Source organism: Lissotriton helveticus, chromosome 4_1 (genome assembly GCF_964261635.1).
Source record: "Lissotriton helveticus chromosome 4_1, aLisHel1.1, whole genome shotgun sequence".
Taxonomy (NCBI): domain Eukaryota; kingdom Metazoa; phylum Chordata; class Amphibia; order Caudata; family Salamandridae; genus Lissotriton; species Lissotriton helveticus.
The window spans coordinates 466,280,497-466,301,923 of NC_136063.1; the positions used below are offsets into that span (position 1 = coordinate 466,280,497).

At 48.3% G+C, this 21,427-nt stretch overlaps 1 protein-coding gene across 5 annotated transcripts in view; it reads left to right on the forward strand.

Moving 5' to 3' along the window:
* C4_1H8orf88 (chromosome 4_1 C8orf88 homolog) overlaps positions 1-21,427 on the forward strand; it is an 847,684-nt gene that overhangs the window by 326,961 nt on the left and 499,296 nt on the right. The gene's annotated exons all lie outside the window — the stretch shown is intronic.

Below are 21,427 nucleotides of genomic sequence, written 5' to 3' on the forward strand. Positions count from 1 at the left end.
ATGACTTGCCTAGATTTATTTTAAAACACACAAGATGATGGACGGAATGTTGCACAATGGCAAAACATTCACCCCCAGTCACAGATCTGGGTTTAACCCATCGTTATTTTGCTCACCAAGCCACCCCAGTCCAGACATTGCCATATGCAAATCAGCCATGACCCTGTGCCTCATGGGAACAGTCCAGACCAAACTGCCAAGCCATGTCTTCCCTGGACCGGAATCAAGCATCCTATGACCAGTTTCTGGCTATCAGCTGTCTTCAGCCAGGATAGCTTGACTCCAGTGGCGTAGTGAGCACGGGACCCATGTCTGGGCATACCCTTCCCACATAGGGTGAACAGCAAAACACACAAGATGATGGACGGAATGTTGCACAATGGCAAAACATTCACCCCCAGTCACAGATATGGGTGTAATCCATTGTTATTTTGCTCACCAAGCCACCCCAGTTCAGACATGGCCATATGCAAATCAGTCTTGACCCTGTGCCTCATGGGAACAGTCCAGACCGAACTGCCAAGCCGCTAAGGGCTTGATACTGAGGGTGAAGAGTAGGGGTGAAAGGGGCACCCCTTTCTGGTTCCCCTGGAGTGGAAGAAGGAGGACAAGTGCACACCATTGACCACAACTTTTGAGAGGGGTTGAAGATAGTTAGCCCGGATCATAGTGAGGAATTTGGGCGCAAAACCGAAGGCCGTGAGGGTATGAAAGAGGAATGTTCAGTCTATCCTGTCTAAGGCTTTCTCAGCGTCCAGCCCCACCAAAACTGCAGGCATTTAACGTCTGTTGCATTCCCGTTTAAATGTATAATTTGGCGGGTGTTATCGTGCGTAATTCGGCGGGTGTTATCGTGCGTTTGTCGACCCTTAGTAAATCCTGATTGGTCTGGGTGTATGAGGTCAGGGCTGAGATCATTCCCACTTTTTTTTTATTATTATCTTTTTATTATGACAGAGCATTAAAATGCAAATTGCATTACAATTATGAAAAACACGACCAAGGATCATTACAGTGAGCCATTGGTTAACCTTTGTTTACTGTTTTTTGCCCCAGAACCTGTTAGCCGTCCACTAATCTGGTACCACTTTCATACGACCTCTGGATTAAACAAAGGATGTCTTATCTCTCCCATAGGGGATGTGTAAGAATTTTCTCTAGACACATTCCATTTGTCCCATACTTCCCCCCATTTTCCTGGTCACCCTCTGTCCACTGACTTTTCTGGCATCATACACCCATCCCGAAGAGTTGGTGGGATATCTGCCCTCCCAGTGACGGGCTATGTTATGTTTCGCTAACATTAGACCCAGGTAGTCCAGGTTTGATCCGCTCATCCCAGATCCGTATCTTATCCAGTATTGGGGTATCTTTCATAGATTCACATGCCTGAATCATTCACCGTCGACGAGGCGGGAGTCCCACAGTATATAAAAAAGCAGTGCCAAAAGTAAATTACAGTAGTAGGCCCTATGAGAAAGGCCTGAGGCCTAGATTGTAGTAGCCTAACTACCTTATTATGCTAAAAAGACCAAAGTCTTTGTTCCAACCAATCAGCTCACAGCACCCTCTAGAACCCTCTCAGCAGAGCCAGTTCTCCTCAGATTTTCACTGCACGTCGTGTGGAAGGGAGTTTCCCTGAGTCTTTACTCAGTTTCTTCGCTACTTCAGGATGTCTGACAAAAAGGCTTCATTTAAACCTTGCTGAACATGTCAAAAGAAAAGGGTCCATGTTGATGACCAACATAAGGACTGCAATTATTGCCTTTGTCCAAAACATGAGGCAAAAAATTGTAAGATCTGCCGCACCTTCCCTTCCAAGACCTTAAGGGATAGGGAGGCCAGAGTCCTCTTATGGGTCAAATCTTCTTCAACTGATGATGAAGACAGAGCTTCAACCTCAAGTAAGAGAGCTAGATCGCAGGAGGATTATCCATGTGAGGGGAGAAAACATGTTACAACCTCCCACTCCACTTCGGGCTCTTCACAGAGATCTCCATCTTCTCTCCCTTAAGCCCCAGCTCTCAAGGAGTCTACAAAGAAAACTGTGAGTAGGACCTCCTCTGTCTCCTCACCTGTGACTACCATCTCATCTTCTGCTCCTTCGTCGACAGCTATGATTTCCACCACAGCGATCACCTCTCCTATCCTGTCTACTAAGATCTCCATTGTGACTAAAAGAACCATCGTCGACGACAGTCTCGTCATCTAAGAAGCACTCGTCAACAAAGACACCGTCGAAGCCCCTGTCGACAAAGTCATCTACGGTACCGTCGACGACCGTCTCGTCGACGAAGAAGCAAGGTCCGTCGATGATGAGCCCGTAGATGAAGTCGACGACGAGTCCGTCGACGGTGGTCCCTTAGACGACGAGTCCGTCGATGGTGGTCCCTTCGACGGTGGTCCCTTCGACGACGAGTCCGTCGACGGTGGTCCCGTCGACGTCGATTCCGTCAACGGTGGTCCTGTCGTCGACGATTCCGTCAACGGTGGTCCTGTCGTCGGCGCCTCCAGCAAGACCAATAGCTGTTGCTTCAGCAAAGCCTCCAACCACTATACAGGCTTTTTCTATGCCGCTTTCTTGTTAAACTTTTCAATTAATATTGTACCAGCGGAAAGAAGGTGCTTACATCTCGCCACTTACGCCCTCCCATCTCCTAGAGACTTATGGTCATGAAGAGGAGGATGATTTTGAGGATGATGGCAATGAGGGAGCTTTTGGGATAGCTCACCATCCTTCAGAATTGAACATTAAGTGCCAGGATGATGAGGAGGACGATGACTATTCTGAACATTACTATCAGGAGGACATTGTAGTGCCTCATCAGATGGAATACCAAAGACGATCTCGTCCTTCGGAATCCAGCCATCTGCCACCGAGCCTTATTCAGGATTTACAGGCCATGCTGGCAGACTATAAACAACGTTTTCCGCCACAGCAGGTCGTGCCTCCACCACAACCTGCAGTTCCGGTTCCTCAACCTGAGATTCCACCACCTAGGTCTCCGGTAACGGAACCTCCACAACCTCATTTGCCTACTCAGACCCCGGATACTTCTTCGAATGAAGAAGTAGAGGAGGGCGAGTTACCAGAAAATCCTCCGTTAGATCCGTGGGATAGTTACGTTATTCCCATGCCGTCTCCACCAACTCCACAACCTTCAGACTCAACACCTGAAGACATAGGTGGGTTCCATAATCTCATGCAGCGAGCTGCAACTAGATTTCAACAGCCAGTAACAGTGGAACAGACAGAATGTTTACTTCATGATTTTAAAGAAGAAACTAGGAAGGTGTCAAGAGTCATTCCTATTATAGATTATATCTGGAAGAAGGCGTCAAAGTGATGAAAAATCCTGCTTCTGTGCCGGCCATGTTACCAAGGATTGATAAAAAATATCGCGCTCCTCTCAATAGTCCTTCATGCCTCATTGGACACCCGCGGCCGGATTCGATTATCTTGCAGGCCGCGCAGCAAAGATCGAAAAACCCAGCCACCCCCATCACTACACCACCAGATAAGGAGGGGCATCGTTTGGACCTTATCGGTAAAAAATTCCACCATGGCTGCTGCCTCGATCAGAGCTGCAAATTCTTTGGCGATTATAGGGCACTATGATCGCCAAATATGGTCCGAGATGGCTGGTATGATTAATCTAATTCCAGAAGATAAAAGGCAGGAGGCACGCAAGATCTTAATGGAGGGGGAACGTGCAGGTGCAGAAACCATCGTCTGCGCTTTGGATATTGCCAATACAAACTTTAGACAACTGGCAGGAGCTGCAGTTCTCAGACAGGGCTGGCTAAAGGCTACCACCTTTAGGCCCGAGGTCCAACTAAAGATCTTGGGCATGGCTTATGACGGAGAGTCTCTATTTGGAAAACACATCGACGAGGCTCTCCAAGCAATCAAGACGGATACTGACACCCCAAGATCCCTAGGTTCTTTACAGTATAAGAGAGGATCTTTTAGAGGTGCTAGAGGACGTGGATACTCCTCTAGAGGAAGCTACTACCAACAAGGCAGACAATATCAGCCTCAGTACCGGCAAAATTATCAGTCTTCTTATTGCCAGTCCGGAACAGCTAGTTTCTCTCGCCAAGGCGGACGAAAGCGCACAAACAATCAAGGGCGAGACACTCACAGAAAACAGTGAGATCTGCTGGGTGCCAACCTTATTTACTTCCCTCCCTGTGGGCGCGAAGATATCTGCCTTTCAAAAACAGTGGCAGCGGATTACATCCAATCAGTGGGTGCTGGACTCAGTTCAATATGGACACACCCTGGAGTTTGTCACCAAACCACCAATAACTCTGCCCAGGGGTCACCCTCCCCCTCGTCTTCACTTATTGTTCAAGGAAGTTCACTCAATGCTCCTCAAGAACGCTATAGAAAAAGTCCCGGTTCATCAGAGGCGGACAGGATTCTATTCCTGTTTTTTCCTCATAAAAAAGAAATCGGGGGAATGGCGACCGGTTTTGGACCTGCGCAATCTCAACAGATATCTCAAGAAGCAGGGTTTACGCATGGTCTCTCTTTCGGAAATTCGGAAAGTTTTTATGGCTTCTTTGGACATGTAAGACGCTTACTTTCACATCCCAATTCACCCAAAACATCGAAAGTATCTCCGTTTCACTGTGGCTGGCGCCCATTATCAGTTCAAAGTACTCCCATTTTGCTTAAAGTCGGCTCCAAGGATTTTTACGAAGTGCCTGGCTCCATTAGCGGCAGCACTACGCTCATCAGGGATCCAGGTTTTCCCGTACTTGGACGACTGGCTAGTCAAAGGTCCATCAAAGTGCAGAGTACAGAACAACATAACAGAGTGTCGCAATCTCTTTGCATCCCTAGGTCTCACTGTGAACGAAATCAAATCTCAATCTCTTCCAAAAAGAGTTCTACTTTTCCTAGGGGCTCGTCTGGACACGAAACAATGCAAGGCATTCTTGTCTCAAGAAAGGCGGCTCCGTCTACAGACATTGGCCATAAAACTGTCAAAAAGAAAGTCACTTTCTGTTCGCCTGTTTGCTTCACTTCTGGAAATGTGTTCTTCTGCCATAAATCTCATTCCACTGGCACGTCTCAAAATGCGGCCTCTACAGGAGGAGCTACACCTCCAGTGGCAACAAGCGACAGGTTCCTTCGAGGACATTATCAAAGTCACCCCACGCATGGTAGATGCTCTTCAATGGTGGACGCAACTACACAATCTAAAACAAGGACTCACATTCTTACAAACTCCTCCGGACTTCGTCCTAACAACAGATGCGTCCATGGAGGGCTGGGGAGGGCATCTCCAGGACTTGCAAGTGCAGGGCAAATGGTCCCAGAAATACAGACAATGTCACATCAACAGTCTGGAGTTGAGAGCCATATTTCTATCCCTACAAGCCTTCCTTCCCAGACTCGCAGGGTCTTCAGTCCTGGTCAGAACAAACAATACCACCAGCATGTTTTATGTGAACAAGCAGGGAGGGACAAGATCAGCTACGCTTTCAAAGGAGGCTCAGGAGTTATGAGAATGGCTGACACCTCACAACATAACTCTCAAGGCGGAACATGTCAAAGGCCTCCACAATACCCTAGCGGATAAGCTCAGCAGATCCTTGTCGGATTGCCACGAATGGGAGCTAGACAACACTCAATTGATCAAGGTGTTTCAGACTTGGGGCCAGCCAACGTTGGACTTGTTTGCGACCCAACAGAACAAGAAATGCCGGTATTACGTCAGCAGATGCCCTCAACAGGGATCAAGAGGGAATGCCCTGTCCATGCGATGGTCAGGGATTTATGCCTACGCCTTTCCTCCGATCCGTTGATTCCACAAGTGTTGAGCAAAATGAAACAGGTGAGCTGCCGTCTCCTCCTAATTGCTCCTAGATGGCCTCGTCAGTATTGGTTTCAGGAGTTCATGTTGCTATCGCTGGAACCTCCAATCAAACTTCTCCCGGATCCAACACTACTGTCACGCAATGGGGGTCAGGTACTTCACCCAGACCCTCAATCTATGAAATTGCAAGCATGGCTCCTAACTTCCTAGAATTTCAACATCTCCAAATTCCTCAGGATTGCCGGAACATCTTAAATAAAGCACGAGCCCAGAGCACGTTGAAGACTTATCATCTCAAAAGGAGGCGATTCTGCTTCTGGTGTACTTCAAATGCTTTACACCCTATTGAAGCTCCAGCAGAAAAAATTATTCCTTATTTATTACATTTGGCTCGTTCTGGTCTTTCTTTCTCTTCTGTAAAGGTCCATCTAGCGGCTCTATCCAGGTTCAGGAAGATGGCTGACATTACCTCACTATGTTCTTCATCGCTGATAAAACAGTTCATGAGAGGTCTTTTCCGGACTTATCCTCCGATAAAACCTTCACCACTTGAATGGGAACTCAACACGGTCCTTTCACAACTGATGAAGTACCCGTTCGAGGCAATGCACAAATTCGACCTCAAGTACCTGACATGGAAGGTCGCTTTACTTTTAGCCCTAACTTCTGCCAGAAGAGTGGGAGAAATTCAGGCTTTCACTATAAAGGAACCTTTCTTACATTTCTCTCAAGAGTATGTTACTCTTCGAACGAATCCAACTTTCATACCCAAAGTGCCTTCTCAGTTCCATCTAAACGAACCAGTGAAATTGCGAGTTTTCTTCCCAAATACGACAACTCCGGCGGAAAGAACACTGCATTCTTTGGACATTAAACAATGCTTGAAGTTTTATCTTCAAAGAACAAAAAGCTTCAGGAAATCAGATCAGTTGTTCGTGGCTTATGGCCAAGCTACACTGGGGAAAGCGGTCACTAAAGCCACAATTTCCAGGTGGATAGCATCCGCGATCCATTTTTGCCATGTCAAATCCAACCGGCCATTACAAAGAAATGTCAGGTCACACTCTACAAGAGCTGTAGCAGCGTCTACAGCATTGTTTGCAGGAGTGACGCTAGAGAATATCTGCCGTGCTGCGACATGGAAGAATGTTCACACGTTTACAAGACATTACTGCTTGCAATCAGCAAATCAACATGATGCGGCAGTTGGTCAAGCGGTTTTACGTCACCTGTTTCCATAAGAACAAATTCAGGTAACCAATGTTTTATTCATCTTATAATGAATCTATGCCTTTCAAGATTTCTGTAAAGGTTAAAGATGTACATATATTGCAGATTACTTGCTTCTTTTGTAGTGATATTACTTTTCCTGTTTAATATTATGACTGCTCTTTGGCATTTAGTCATGTTTTTCATTAGTAATGTATTTACTTCGCAATTGTTGGTTGTTAAACATGTATTTATGGGAGTGTATCGCAATAATTCTCCCACCATCCGCAACCGACTTTGGTCTGGCATACTGCTTGCTATTCTGATTCAGGCATGTGAATATATGAAAGATACCCCAATACTGGATAAGAAAACAAGTTATTTACCTTTAACTTCAGTTATCCAGTATTGGTATATTTCATAGATTCACATGCACCCACCCTCCTCCCCGGAGAGTCAGTTCTCTAATTTTGGGATACTCATTCTCACTTGTGCTAACGAAAATCTGCGGAGAACTGGCTCTGCAGAGAGGGTTCTAGAGGGTGCTGTGAGCTGATTGGTTGGAACAAACACTTTAGTCTTTTTAGCATAATGAGTTAGATAGGCTACTACAATCGAGGCCTCAGGCCTTTCTCATAGGGCCTACTACTGTAATTTACTTTTGGCACTGCTTTTTTATATACCGTGGGACTCCCGCCTCGGCGACAGGGAATGATTCAGGCATGTGAATCTATGAAAGATACCATTAATGGATAACTGAGGTTACAGGTAAGTAACTTGTTTTCTTCCCACACATTTAGGAGGCACCGTTTGGGAGAGAGTGTTAACTCCTCTACGACTCTTCTCGACATACACAATACTGCCTCCTCCCAGAAGTCCTGGATTATTGGACATGTTCACAGTATGTGGTAGAATGATCCCTCTTCACCACAACTTCTGTAACAGGTTGTGTCCACCTTTCTACCCATTTTAACCAACGTAACACATGAGTTGTAATCTCTGTGGTGGATTTTGAGCTGGCCCAGTCTGAAACGGTGCCTAATGGCATCTTCTCTTGGGGATTCCAGAGCTTCCGGCCAGTCTTAGTCTTGTAGGTCTGAGATGGCTTTTCCCCGTCAGTCCCTCAGGGATATGAGAGTTTCAGGTAAGTTGTTAATGAGTTTTTGTTTTGGTATGTGAGTGAAATCGCCCTCTTGAGTTGAGTGTTCGTCAAGAAGTCTGCATTCCAATGGCGACGATTCAGATAGATCTGACCCTCGGGCACCGCTGTCTGTATGGAATGTTGGATCTGTAAATATTCCTTTTGGGCAATTTCGTGAGTTCTTTGTAACTATTCGAACGATATAATAGCTACCCCTGTATGTATGTCGCCCACTTGCGAGAATCCGATCAAGTCCCATTTGTCAAAGCCTTTTCTAGTTCCCATTGTAGCCAGTTGCTGGGATTCCCATAGGGGCATCGTTTTGGTGATTTTATTCTTCCATCCTAATTTGGAAAGGGTTGAATGCCATAAGCGAGCTGTCAGTCCCGTGGGGCTTTTCAGTGATAGAAGCCGTGGCTCAGTATAGAGCTCTTGGAGGTATCCTCTTGGCTGGAGAACCAGCCGATCCATCCTATAGGCTGGTTCTGATAGTGGTTGGTGAACCCACTGATTTATAGTTACTAGTTGAGCTGCCCTATAATAAGTTTGAATGTGGGGCAATGCAATTCGTCCCTCGTATCCGCTACGGGTTAAGTTTGCTAAGAGCTATCCGTGGGGGCCCCTATCCCATAAAAGGGAACGGACAGTGCTATCTATTGAGTTAAAATATGTATCCGGAATCGTGAATGGTGTGTTCTGAAGAATATATAAAAATCGCAGTAGCGCCTTCATTTTGAACAGGACTGCTCCAACTGAGAGGAAGAGGGGAAGAGCACGCTGGTGCCTGACATTGTTTTTGAGTCGTTCCAGGGGTCTTGCAAATTGCGGGCCTGAAAGCGCACGGGTCTGTTACAAAGATGCCCAGATAATGAAACCCTCCGTAGCTATTTGCGTCTCGCATTCAACTGGAAGAACGGGCCTCCTTCCGCAAAGGACAAACACCTCTGATTTAGCCCAGTTAGTTGTGTATCCAGCATACCTTCCAAACGTAGCGAAGATGTTTAGTATTCTCATGCTAGAGGAACGGGGAGAGGCAACGTTGTCCTCCCAGTCCTCAGTCCAGCGCAGGCCTCTTATTAGTGGATCCCCACAGATCCAGTTAACCACTGGCTCCAACATTAATGCAAAAATTATGAGGGATAAGGGGCAACCCTGCCTTGTGCCTTGTTGCAAGGGAAACACTTGCAATGTCTTCCCATTGACCACTACTTTTGCTAGGGGCTATGTCTATACGAGGCTGAGCCAAGACAAGAAGCGCAGTTCGAAGCCCATTCACTTCAGCACCGCGAACATATAAGGCCATTCAATAGTGTCAAATTCCATTCACGCTTCAAGGGATAGGACCGCGGCATCCTCTCTGATCCTGTGGTTGTGTCCCAGCACCCCATGGAAGCATCCAAGATTTAGGACTGTACTGCGACCTGGCATAAATTCGGATTGCTCTCACGCTGATCAAGCCATGCCAGCAGTTTACCTGCTTTGTCGCCAATGTCATACACTTGGTGCTGTGCTTCTTTAATTTTATTCCTGGCCTCTTCCGTCACCCTTTCTTTATAATCTTGCTGTTTAAGTTTTAGCGCATGCTATAGATTATCATCTTTCTTTCTTACCAATTGAATTTCGAGGTCTAGGGAGTCCACTTTGTTGATGCACTGCCACAGTCTGCTTAAGTGCACTCTGTTGTAGCAGCGACTCAGTCCGTTCAGGCACAGTTTGTTGTTACTTTTGTTCCCAGATGGAACCACTCATCCTGGGAGACTGCGCTTACGTCACCTCGAGCATGTAGATCCTCCTCAGCCTTCCTTTTTGGGCAGACTCTCATACCACTGGGGTCAACTTGCTTCTGTCTCTCTCCCTTGACAGTCACTCTTTATACAGAGTTTGCACTCTCTGCATTCATGTTGGAGTCTAGGTTCTTAACGCCAGGGCAATAGTTTCTTCCCTCCAGGCAAGACTTCAGTTGCTGTCTGCTGACCCTCTGGAAGCTGACTGCCATGCAGACACCAACAATGGTCGCACAACAGTCCTTTGAGCACTCTGCGGACTACTGCCTTCCTTGGTCGATGAAAACATGGATCAGAAAAAACAGGTGGGTCAGTAGCTCCCACTTTTATTCAGTCAAAGAAGACTGAGGATCTGCATTCTTTGTCTCCATTTTCAGAATTATTTTGAAGTGGTTCTTTTTTCAAGTGTCCTCTCCAGAGTATTCTCCAGCACAACCTTTGTGTAGAGTGGTGCTTCTCACAGCAGGGTAGTCTCCAGCCTGCAGTTCCTTCAACAGAGGCAAAAGGAGATGTGAACTTTTTCCACCTGGCTATTTACAGGCACATTGAACAGTGACCAAGAAAGTGACAAATAGCTGGTCTCACTAAAAGGACACCTCTCACTCTGAACAATTGAGACTGCAGTCCCACCCTTCAGCCCAGTATCTTCCAAATGGCAATGCCCAGGAAGACTAATCATTAGATCTTCTCAGCAAAACGACCTAATTGAATCTCCAGAAGAGACCCGTCTTGTTTTTCCCCACCGTACTGTCTAGGTCTCCTTCCTCCAGCTTCAAAAAAGTCACCACTACACTCTGTATAGTTCACAGTTTATTGCACAAAAATAAAAGTCAGAGGCTTCTAAAATGGAACCTTCTGGCCTCCATTGTTCTGGTTCACACACATACACAATGCATGCTCCACACCAATCACACACACACACGCATATCATACACTTGGGGTGTTAGCTCTAGAATCTGGCTTAGCGCATAGCGGCAGAACTTAACACAAGTAGGCCAGTAGGACTCCACTCATGTGACACAGATTTAAAAAAGTCTGGTCACAATTACTGATTCACAAAAACACTTCACCACGACGCTACATGCTAAACCCAGGACAGGGAAAGTAGTCCATTGTCAAACAAATAGCGGCATGTTTAGACCTTGAAGACCGGCCCAAGACTTAACTTCTGTCAAGAGACAGGGCTTGGTCTCTGCTCATTAACTAGATTAGCATGACACTGGGGCCAAAGTCAAAAACCAGGATGCCAGATACTCTCAATTGGGCACTTTTTTAGCTTTGGCTCCCCTCCAAAATATACCGGTTTAAACTTCATGGGGACTGCACAGACTAATGTTGATGTCTGATCCTCACTTGGTTTGTCTCTGGTGCCAGAAGTCGGGCCACGACCTCCAGATCTGCGCCCGGTGCAGGTCCGTGCACCCCAAGGCGATCTGCTAGTGGTCAATGAAACTACTGGTTGCCCAGTAGAACAAGATTCCATGCTGGTCTTGTTCTAGAGGGAGATCTCCGGGCCTTACCAGCTGACAACTCTCTCCAAGATGCCCTCTCAAAGTCGAGTAAGTCGAAGAAACATATATCGAAGTCAATCCGTTATTTGGCTTTCTCCTACAGACCTTGTGTTTCAGGGCCCTGCTATCTCACGCCACCTGCGTAGCCAGCGTCCAGCCCTGCTTCGGACTTTCATAGTTTCCTGGGGTCGAAACGACACCTCAGTTGAAGGAGTTTTAGGACTCCATGGAAGCCATCCTTGAGCCACCAACTCAGTTTGGCTTGCATTTGGACTCCACAGAGCCAAGAAATGCTTTACTGGGTAACTGCTGGTGGTGAGGGGAAGGAGGGCTGGGTTCTGCCCCAATACCAACCGGGTCCTCTGGATCTGCCCTCAGTTCCGGATTCATATTGCCACTGGTGCTTTCTTCCCCTCTGGCTCCTTTCCATCCTGTGCCATCCCAGACACCACTGGCACCACTCCATGGCAAGCCTATCATTATCCCTGACTCCAAGCCAGCTCCATTCTACATAGCTGCTGGGGCTGTCCAAGCCTTACTGTCCCCTGGACTTCCCGGCCCTAGGGAGACCCTTCCTATCGAAGGGGATGAGGAGGAAGACTTTGGTGACGTAGAGGAGAACCATGAACCAGATGAAACTGGTATGAGGAGATGGGTCACACCAGTGGCTTGGACACTTCCCTAGATTGTGGTATGCTTTCCTCCTCCGGGCACTGTTTCGGCAGAGGGTGCATCCTTTGCCACTGTGATGCGGAGGTGCTTGACCTCCAGCTGGAGTAGTCTAAGTCAAAACCAATGCCTTGACAAAGGTGCTTCATCCATGAGCGGGTGCTGCTGAACCGTTGCCCCCTTCAATGAAGCCCTTATTGATGTTCTCCTGGGAGCCTGGGTCAAAAATTGTGGAGGGTGTTCTGTGCACCGCATGATCGGAGAATGCTGTCTTAGCGCTAGGGTTGGTATGTGATCAAGCAGAGGGACAAGCACAAGCACAGGCTTAGGCACAAACAACCATGTTTTTAAAGATTTTCTAAGCAGCTGTCTGTTGGTTTGGCCCCTCAGTGTAAGAGGCAAGGTATTCCGGAGTTTAGCGGCCAGATAGAAAAAGCTTCTACCCCTCCATTTACGCCCTTTACTCTAGGGATGACAGATAGACAAGCAGTCGTTGATCTAAGGTTGCGTAGTATGACGCACCATCTGATTAATTTGCTGAAGTAGGCAGGGCAGGAACCATAGAGGACCTTGTGAACAATACACAGGGACTTGAATTGGACCCTGGCCTGGACCAGCAGCTAATGCAAATCCCATATACTTTGGGACACCAGACTGAATTTAGGGATTTTAAGCAGTAAACGTGCTGCTGTATTTTGAAGTGACTGTAGCTTGCGTAGGGTCCTCTTTTTTGCTCCCAGGTAGAGGGAGTTACAGTAATCTATCTTCTATAGTACCAGGGCTACGATCACTGTTTTCCGTAAATCCATCTGGATAAAAGGTAAGACTTTTTTTACGATCTTCAGATTGTAGAAGCAGGATGATGTAATAGAATTGACCTGGTCAGATAAGGATAGCTGATCGTCTAGAGTACCTCCCAGACTTTTTACCTTCCTTACTGGAGATGGACAAGGTCTGGCTACCCCTGGCTACCAGGAGGTTTTTCAGAATGTGGTGTTTTTACCAAATAGTAGCACCTCTGTTTTATCGGTATTTAGCTTTAAAGAATTGTCCTTCATCCATCTAATGACATGGACCATACAGTTATTACATTTCATTGCCACATCATCAGGCTTTGATGATAGTGGCACCACTATATTTGTGTCATCCATGTATCAGACAGCGGTAAATTCTTGAGAGTCGATACGTTTAGCCAGTGGGGTAACATAAACATTGAACAGAGTTGGGGATAACGAGGATCCCTGGTGCGCCCCACATGGCAGAGTGTAGGGATGGGATTCATGTCCTCCCATCATTCTAGTTTGCTCTCTATTTGCTCGGAATGTTCTAATAGTATTCGACGCCCCACCTGTGATTCCCATTTCGAATAAGCGCCAAATGAGTACTTGATGGTTTACTGTATCAAACGCGGCTGAGAGGTCTAGCAAAATATGTATTGCCTTCCCTCCCTCCTCTACCTGGATACGGATCTCCTCAGTGGCCACAATTAGTGCTGACTATGCAGTGTAGAGGCCGAAATCTGTGTTCTGATGAGTCCATTTTGTCATTTGTTTCCAGAAAGTGTACCCAATCTTCGTTTAAGACTTTTTCTTGGACTTGGGATGGAAACGGAAGACAGGAAATTGGAAGATAAATTTAGCGATTGCACCCTGACCAAGGAACTGCTTGGTCAGAGTGCAATCGTCAAGGTCAATCCAAACACGTTTCTTTCCTCTCCACCTGATAGGGAATCCAAATAACTAGGCACCTTTGGGAAGTGCATTTTCTCTTCCTCCAGCCTAGCCTTGCAAGCAGTGAACCCCCATGCCTCTTGGCCCAATACCCCCATGCATTGCGGGTCCCTATTGCGCAGCTGCTTCCCAGGCTTCCTGAGGCGGGCCGAGCCATCCTAAACCAAGCCTTAGTAGACTTTTGGATGCAGTGAAGTTTGCCATCAGGTGTGGGCTGGATACCACGAACTCCCTGGGTAGAGTGATGGCCTTTACAGTGGCGGTGCATGGCCACGCCTGGTTGCGTTCGACTGGTCTCTCGGGGGATTTCCAAGCAGCCTTGATTTAAATGCCCTTTAATGGCTCTTGCCTCTTTTGTGGCAATGCTGGCCCGTGCTTGTGCCCTTTCAGGAGTGCCAGGTCACCACTAGGTCTCTCTGGCTTTCTTTTACTGGCCCGTCCCAGAAAATCCTTGCTCCTGTACTGCACCCATGGTCGGGGCACATGGGCGTCCACACTTCCAGCCAGACCCAGAAGTCCAGCAGCATGCCCAGTCCTTTCATGGACGAGGTCGTGTATGCCACAGAGGATGCAGGAGCCAGAACCAGCGTGCTCTCCCGTCCCCCACACCTCCGGCTGCCAAAAATTTTAAACCTCTTTAGTGTACCCTCTGTCAAGCCCTGCCATCCGTTAGCAGCAGGAACAAGCACCACTTGCCCCAGTGGTCTGCAATTACCTCTGACATATGGGTGCTTCAAGCGATGTGAAATGGGTATGCCCTTCCATTTGTGCAAACTCCTACGCTTTTGCCACCATCCCAAAAATGGCTGACAGCGGTCCAACTCTACATTAGGAAGTGGAGCCTCTCCTAGCCAAAGAAGCCATTATGAAGGTTCCTGTGCCTTAAGTTGGAAATTGTTGCTATTAAAACTGCTCTCAATGCTTTTTTACAGAAAGAGAAATTTAAAACGCTGACTTTGGCGCTGGTCATGCCTGCCCTGGACTGTACCTTAGGACTTGCAGGACCGTTATTTTTACATGGTTTCACTGTGGTCATGTGCATTTCCAGTTTTGTGTTCACCTTTAGCCTCACCAGTGCCCCCTAGATGTTCAAGAAGGACATAGCTGTTACAGCTCATCATCTGAGGTGTTATGTTCCATATAGGTACCCCAATACAGGCTCAGGTATACATCTAACCTTTCACCGATATCCTCCCCTACCAATACATTACATAACGGTTCTTGGGACTGACCTTTTACACAGTTACGGTTCCCTGAAAACTAGCCTCATCCATTATGCATGAGGATTCTTGGAAACTCAGCAGGTCTATCATCTCCTGCATAATAACCATGTACAAGGGTCATTCCTTCCGTCATCCTAGGTCTGACATGATACAGCAAGGTAGAACCCCTGAGGGTACACCTTTGGGTATATAAACACCATATCTTGCTGAGGTAGACAGAAGAGAAATGGACTTCCATGCTGACACACTGACGCGAGACGCTGAGGTTCCTGCACGCAGACACTCTAGCTCGCAGTTGTGTGACATCCCTTGCGGGGTGTCTATCTCGAGACCAAGACAGGGTCCCACAGTCTGTCACTTCAGTTAACGGGGTTGACTGTTTACTAGAGGGCTTTTACACCCATATACCTACTAGGTACACTTAGGTGCATCTAGTTAGGGTTGCATCGTAGTAGTACGTATTTATTACTGTTATGTATTTTATATACTTGAATGTATTCATTGTTTTAGCACGATGGCAGAAATCTGCCATCCTTTTACTCTGTTAGTGTATAATCATTTATATCTAATACTGTCTAGTGGTTGTCTCAGCTCACCTATTTTACACTAGAATGACGCTGGTTCAATAAATGCTTATTGAAAAATGCCCTCACAGTTTATTCTGTGTATCTATCCGAGACAAAGTGAGCACGAGTGACTGAGCGAAAAGTATCGCACTGTTTACACGCTCCTGAGGAATCAGGGTTGTCATGTTCGACAGTTGCCAAGAACTATTCTCTCCTTGGTAAGAGTGGTTTCTAGTGGCACTATAAGCTAGCTGGTATACAGGCTAATATACTCGGTAAGGGTGTCTAGAATCAGTCTGGACACCCATCCAAAAGTGTGTGTTGTCAAAACGCGCGGATCCTATATAAGTTTATAGGAACTACACGACATGGCACCCACATTGGTTTTGGTACTTATTTAAAGGTAAAATCTGAGTAGTTCAGTCGTGTTATTATCAGAGAGCCCTACTCTCATTTCCCCAGAGACATCTGGAGTGGGAAGGGAACTAGCTGCCACAGCTGAGTAGGCATATCCAAGGTATTGGCTGTAGATTTATCAAGCTTGAAGGACAAACAGTTCCTCTTGTGCATAAAACCTTTATCTCAGGTCCCTTGAAACTTTTCCAATAATGACTGAAGAAGGCAACGTCACCCCAGCACGACGTGCGGGTGCGGAGTTGAAGAAGAACTAGAAGGGGAAATTAACATTTCCGAAAATGTTAGAACTGCCCTTAATTTAAAACTAGCAGACCATGAAGTCTCAGCTAGGGGTGAGACAGTTACATTTGTGATTGAGGAACACAAATCATATAGAACAGAGGTATTCTATTCATGGGTTAAATTCCCACCAGCAGATGCATAATCAAAGACAGTTAATTCTTACACTGAAGATGAACCACTGAATGAATACTGTCTATATGAGGACATTGAAGTTCCGCTCACCTACCAGGAGCATATAAACTGGTTTAAAGGCGCCCTCCCCCACACAAAATACAAAGTAAAACTAGGTCCGCTCGGAAAAGACAGAGCCACTTGGCTAGTCCTTGAGGCTTACATATTACATCCGTTCGAGGCATGTGGGCTGCTGAATTCATATCTATAGCATAGATCGCCGCCTAGTGTTGGGTCCGGATGATTGCACATTGTTGTCCTGGAAGAGTCTTCGAAGTATCACGAGATAGGTGGCTCCTCCCCTGGACTACAGTGCACATAGGCATCGACTCCATCCCCAGATTGTTTTTTTCCACCATTGGGTTCGGATGTATATTCGTTATCTCCAGTTCGGAATCGATATAGACTTTTCTTAAGGTTGAAGGCCTTTTCCTATACCGTCGGTATTGTTTTGCGCTCGGTGCCCAGCTCTGTTCCGGCTCAGTTCCCGAGTCGGACATCCCGAGGAGTCGCGTGGCTCTTCGGTGCTCGAGGCCCAGTCGACGCAACAAGGCTTTCAACGACACATCATGGAACGGAGCCCGTTCAAGAAATGTCCCGTGTGTGGATCGAAGTATCCCCACATCGACGTCCACCCAGTGTGCAACAAGTGCCTGTCGCCAGACCACGATGAAGCCAACTGTATGGCTTGTTCCCGGTTTCGATAGAAGAAGACGATTCGACTTCGGCGCGTGGCGCGCCTGGAGGCCCAGCAATCGGCCCCGGCACCGGTGGACATCTTCGAGAGAGAAGAAGCAGACAAACAAGAAGTTCATATGCAGATTTCACCTCCAGCGGAGGAGATCGACTACGACGCGGACGTCGAAGCGCTCGATGCAGCAGAAGAAGTCGTCGACGAGGTAGGAGACGACAATGAGGCCTATGGGGCCATGGAAGATAGCTCAGGCTAAGAGCTATGCCCCGTTCGAACAATCACCAAGGCTCAGGTCGCGGGATCGCCACACGGCCTTACCCAAGACCTTGCACCCAGATCCACGGCCTCGCCTACGGGCCCGGCTACGGACACTTCTGCGGAGCCGCCGGTGGTCAAAACGAAACCGAAAGTGAAACCCTCGGTGTCGACGAAACCGAAAGTGATGGAGACGCCGACGAAACAGAAGACGTCTGTCCCTCTGGCCGCCTCCTCGTCTTCCGATTTGTCGGGGCAGCCGAAGCCGAAGAAGGCTGTCGACCCGGTGAAGTCGATCAAAGGCGTCGAGCCAAAGTTGGTCAAGGGCGTCGATCCAAAATCGATCAAGGGCGTCGAGCCGAAGACTGGGGCCCCAACCCCGGGAGTCAAGGCCGCCGACCCGAAGTCGTCGGCGCCAAAGGCCGTCGGCGCGGAAGGAGGACACCGCGCACCTAAGAAAGCTGCTCCTGTACCTCGTCCGGAGAAGACCAAGACATCGACGCTCGAGTCTTCACACATTGGTGGACCGAGGACATCTGTCGGGTCGACTAAACCGTCCGCTTCCTTTACGAAGCAGGTGTCGGACTCACTGCAACGCATCAAGAACAAGGCTTCCGCGGTCGATCCGAAGGATGCTTCCACCCCGAAGCAGGCTGCCAAAACGCCAAAGTCTTCGACGCCACTCCTGTTTACATTGCCGCCGAAGGTGGCACCGAAGGCCTTCGCACCAAGGTCGGTCGCTAACGCGCCCGTGCAAGGGTCTGCAGGGTCGAAGCCTTCTCTGCAGCTTGGGAGCTTAAAGCATCGACAACCCTTGATGGAGGAGCAGTCGGAACACTTTATCGACGCCGACACCGGTAAACTTACCCTCTAGAAGAGAAAGATCACGGCGACACAGCCTTTGGAGTCCTACACGATTCCTTTGAAGCGCAAGAAGCCTTCTACGGATTCCCCGGTTCTGGTTGAGCCACTTGCTCCACAGACTCCAAGAGTTGCTACACCCTCACCCACTTATTCAGATGTGGAGGCTGGGGAAGGTGATGACGAAGAGTATAACTTTCCTGACAACACTGATCCTGAGGATCACCAGGACTCTTGGGCAGCTGAAGGGGACCCAGGGGATCCGCAAACTGCCCCGGACACTCAGGTGTACAATGTCAAAACATCTCCTACTGAGGATTCTGCAGCATTTAATGCTCTCATTGAGAGGGCGGCTAAAAACCACGACGTCCGGCTCCACGCTGACCCTGTTGACGTGGACTTCCTTTTTGATACCTTTTCCACGGCAGAAAAAACTGTCAAAACTCTCCCAATGTTGAAAGGGGTTCTCAAACATGCTGCAGACATCTTTAAAGAACCCACACGTGCCAGGGTGGTCAACCCTAGCATTGAAAAAAAATATAAGCCGGCACCTGGCGACCCTACCTACATCAAGGGCCAGTTGCCGTTGGACTCTCTGGTCGTTTCTAATGCCCGGAAGAGGGCGAATTTGCAAACAACTGGTGATGCTCCTCCCCCAGACAAGGAATCTAAAGTGCTGGAGGCATCAGGGAAGAGGGTGGCGGCTCAAGAAGCCAATATCTGGCGTATCTCAAACACTCAGGCACTCTTGGCCAGATATGACAGGGCGCACTATGACACACTAGAGACCCTGTTACAACATCTACCCGATCAGTATAAAGAGGCGGCGGAAATGCTCATTCAGGAAGGGAAGCTCATCTCCAACGCTTCTATTAAATGTGCACTGGATGTGGCGGACACCGCGGCCAGGGCCATTAACACCAGTGTGATGTTGAGACGTCAGGCATGGCTCAGAATCTCCGGTTTCAAGCCAGAGATACAAACCACCATCCTCAATCAGCCGGTCAACCCTGATAGGTTATTTGGTCCTGAGGTGGATACCACACTGGAAAAAATAAAGAAGGATACCGAGACTGCAATGTCCATGGGAGCTCTCCAGTCCCAACAGTTTCGGGGCAGTACTTTTCGTCGCTCAGGCAATAGAGGTGTTTCCAGAGGCCAGATGTCCCAGCAAACGCAATACACTAAAGGTGGGGCGCAGTCCTCTTACACCAAGCAGAGTAGAGGCGGCTATCGGGGCAACAGTGCCAAGGGCAGAGGCCGTGGAAATAACTCCCGTTCCTCTGCCACCACCAAACAGTGACGCCCTGCCACTGCCCCCCGACCACACAACACCTGTCGGGGGGGAGACTCCAGCAGTTCCTGCCAGTCTGGAAGTCCATCACCACAGACAGGTGGGTCAGGAAACTTATCCAGTTCGGTTATTGTCTGGAGTTAACATCCACTCCACCCAACATGCCACCAAAACACCGTCCTATGTCCACAGAGCATTTGCACTTATTGCAGCAGGAGGTACTTGTCATGCTGCAAAAAGGGGCAATCGAGCTCGTGCCGGTGGATGAAGAAGGCACAGGAGTGTATTCCCTGTACTTCTTAATCCCGAAGAAGGACGGGTCCCTCAGACCCATACTGGACCTCAGACCCCTAAACCAGTATATTCTCTCAGAACACTTTCACATGCTGACGCTGCAGCAAGTTCTTCCGTTGCTCAACCAGGGAGACTTCCTCGCAACCTTGGATCTCAAGGATGCATACTTTCACATTCCACTACATCCATCACACAGAAAATACCTCAGATTCACCATTCAGGGTCGGCATTATCAGTTCAAGGTCCTCCCTTTCGGAGTGACCACGGCGCCCTGGGTGTTCACAAAATGCCTAGCGACAGTGGCTGCGCACCTCAGGAGGCAGAACGTTCACGTTTACCCTTATCTGGACGACTGGCTTGTCCAAGCAAAGTCGGCCCAGCTGTGCGCCGCCAACATGTCCCACTCCATTCACCTTCTTCACAGTCTGGGATTCTCACTAAATTATCCCAAATCGCACCTTCAGCCAGCCCATGTGCGGCAGTATCTGAGCGCGACGATAGATACTCTAGCGGCCACGGCTCAGCCAAATTCTGTGAGGATCGATAGCATTCAGTCGCTCATCCAGAAGTTCAGACCGCAACACTCGCTTCCAGCAAGAGTGTCCATGCAGTTGATAGGCATGATGGCCTCCTGCATCTTCATAGTCCCGCACGCGAGGCTACATATGCGTCCACTTCAAGAGTGCTTGGCACATCAGTGGAATCAGGCTCACAGACAGTTAAAGAACCTAGTGTTGGTGACCGGTCGGGCATACAACTCTCTGCATTGGTGGAGTCCACACAACCTTTGCAAGGGCCGACCGTTCCAGGAGCCTGTGCCACAACTTATCCTGACGTCGGACGCATCTCTCCCGGGTTGGGGAGCTCATGTACTCCACTACACGGTGCAGGGACTATGGACGACGCAGCAAAAGAAGATGCACATCAACTACCTAGAACTGATGGCAATCTTCATGGCGATGAAGGCATTCAAAGTACATCTGTGCAACAAAGTCGTGTTGATCCGGACGGACAACATGACAGCCATGTACTACATTCAGAAGCAGGGAGGTACACACTCTCCACAGTTGTCTCATCTGGCTCAGAGCATGTGGAAGTGGGCCATTCAGAGGAACATCTTCCTCATGGCGGAACACCTCCCGGGCAAGGACAATCAGATGGCGGATCTGCTCAGCAGGTACAGCCACCAAATGCACGAGTGGGAGATACATCCATCAGTACTCCACCCGTACTTCCATTAGTGGGGTCATCCAGAGATAGACCTGTTTGCCACAAGGGAAAACGCAAAATGCCAACACTTTGCCGCCAGGTTCCCTCATCCACAGTCGCAGGGCAATGCGATATGGATGAACTGGTCAGGCAGATTTGCGTACGCTTTTCCCCCAGCACCTCTCATACCGCTGGTGGCACGAAAGCTAAAGCAACACTCGATGACACTCATCCTGGTTGCTCCAACGTGGGCACGCCAACCATGGTACACCACGTTTCTAGAACT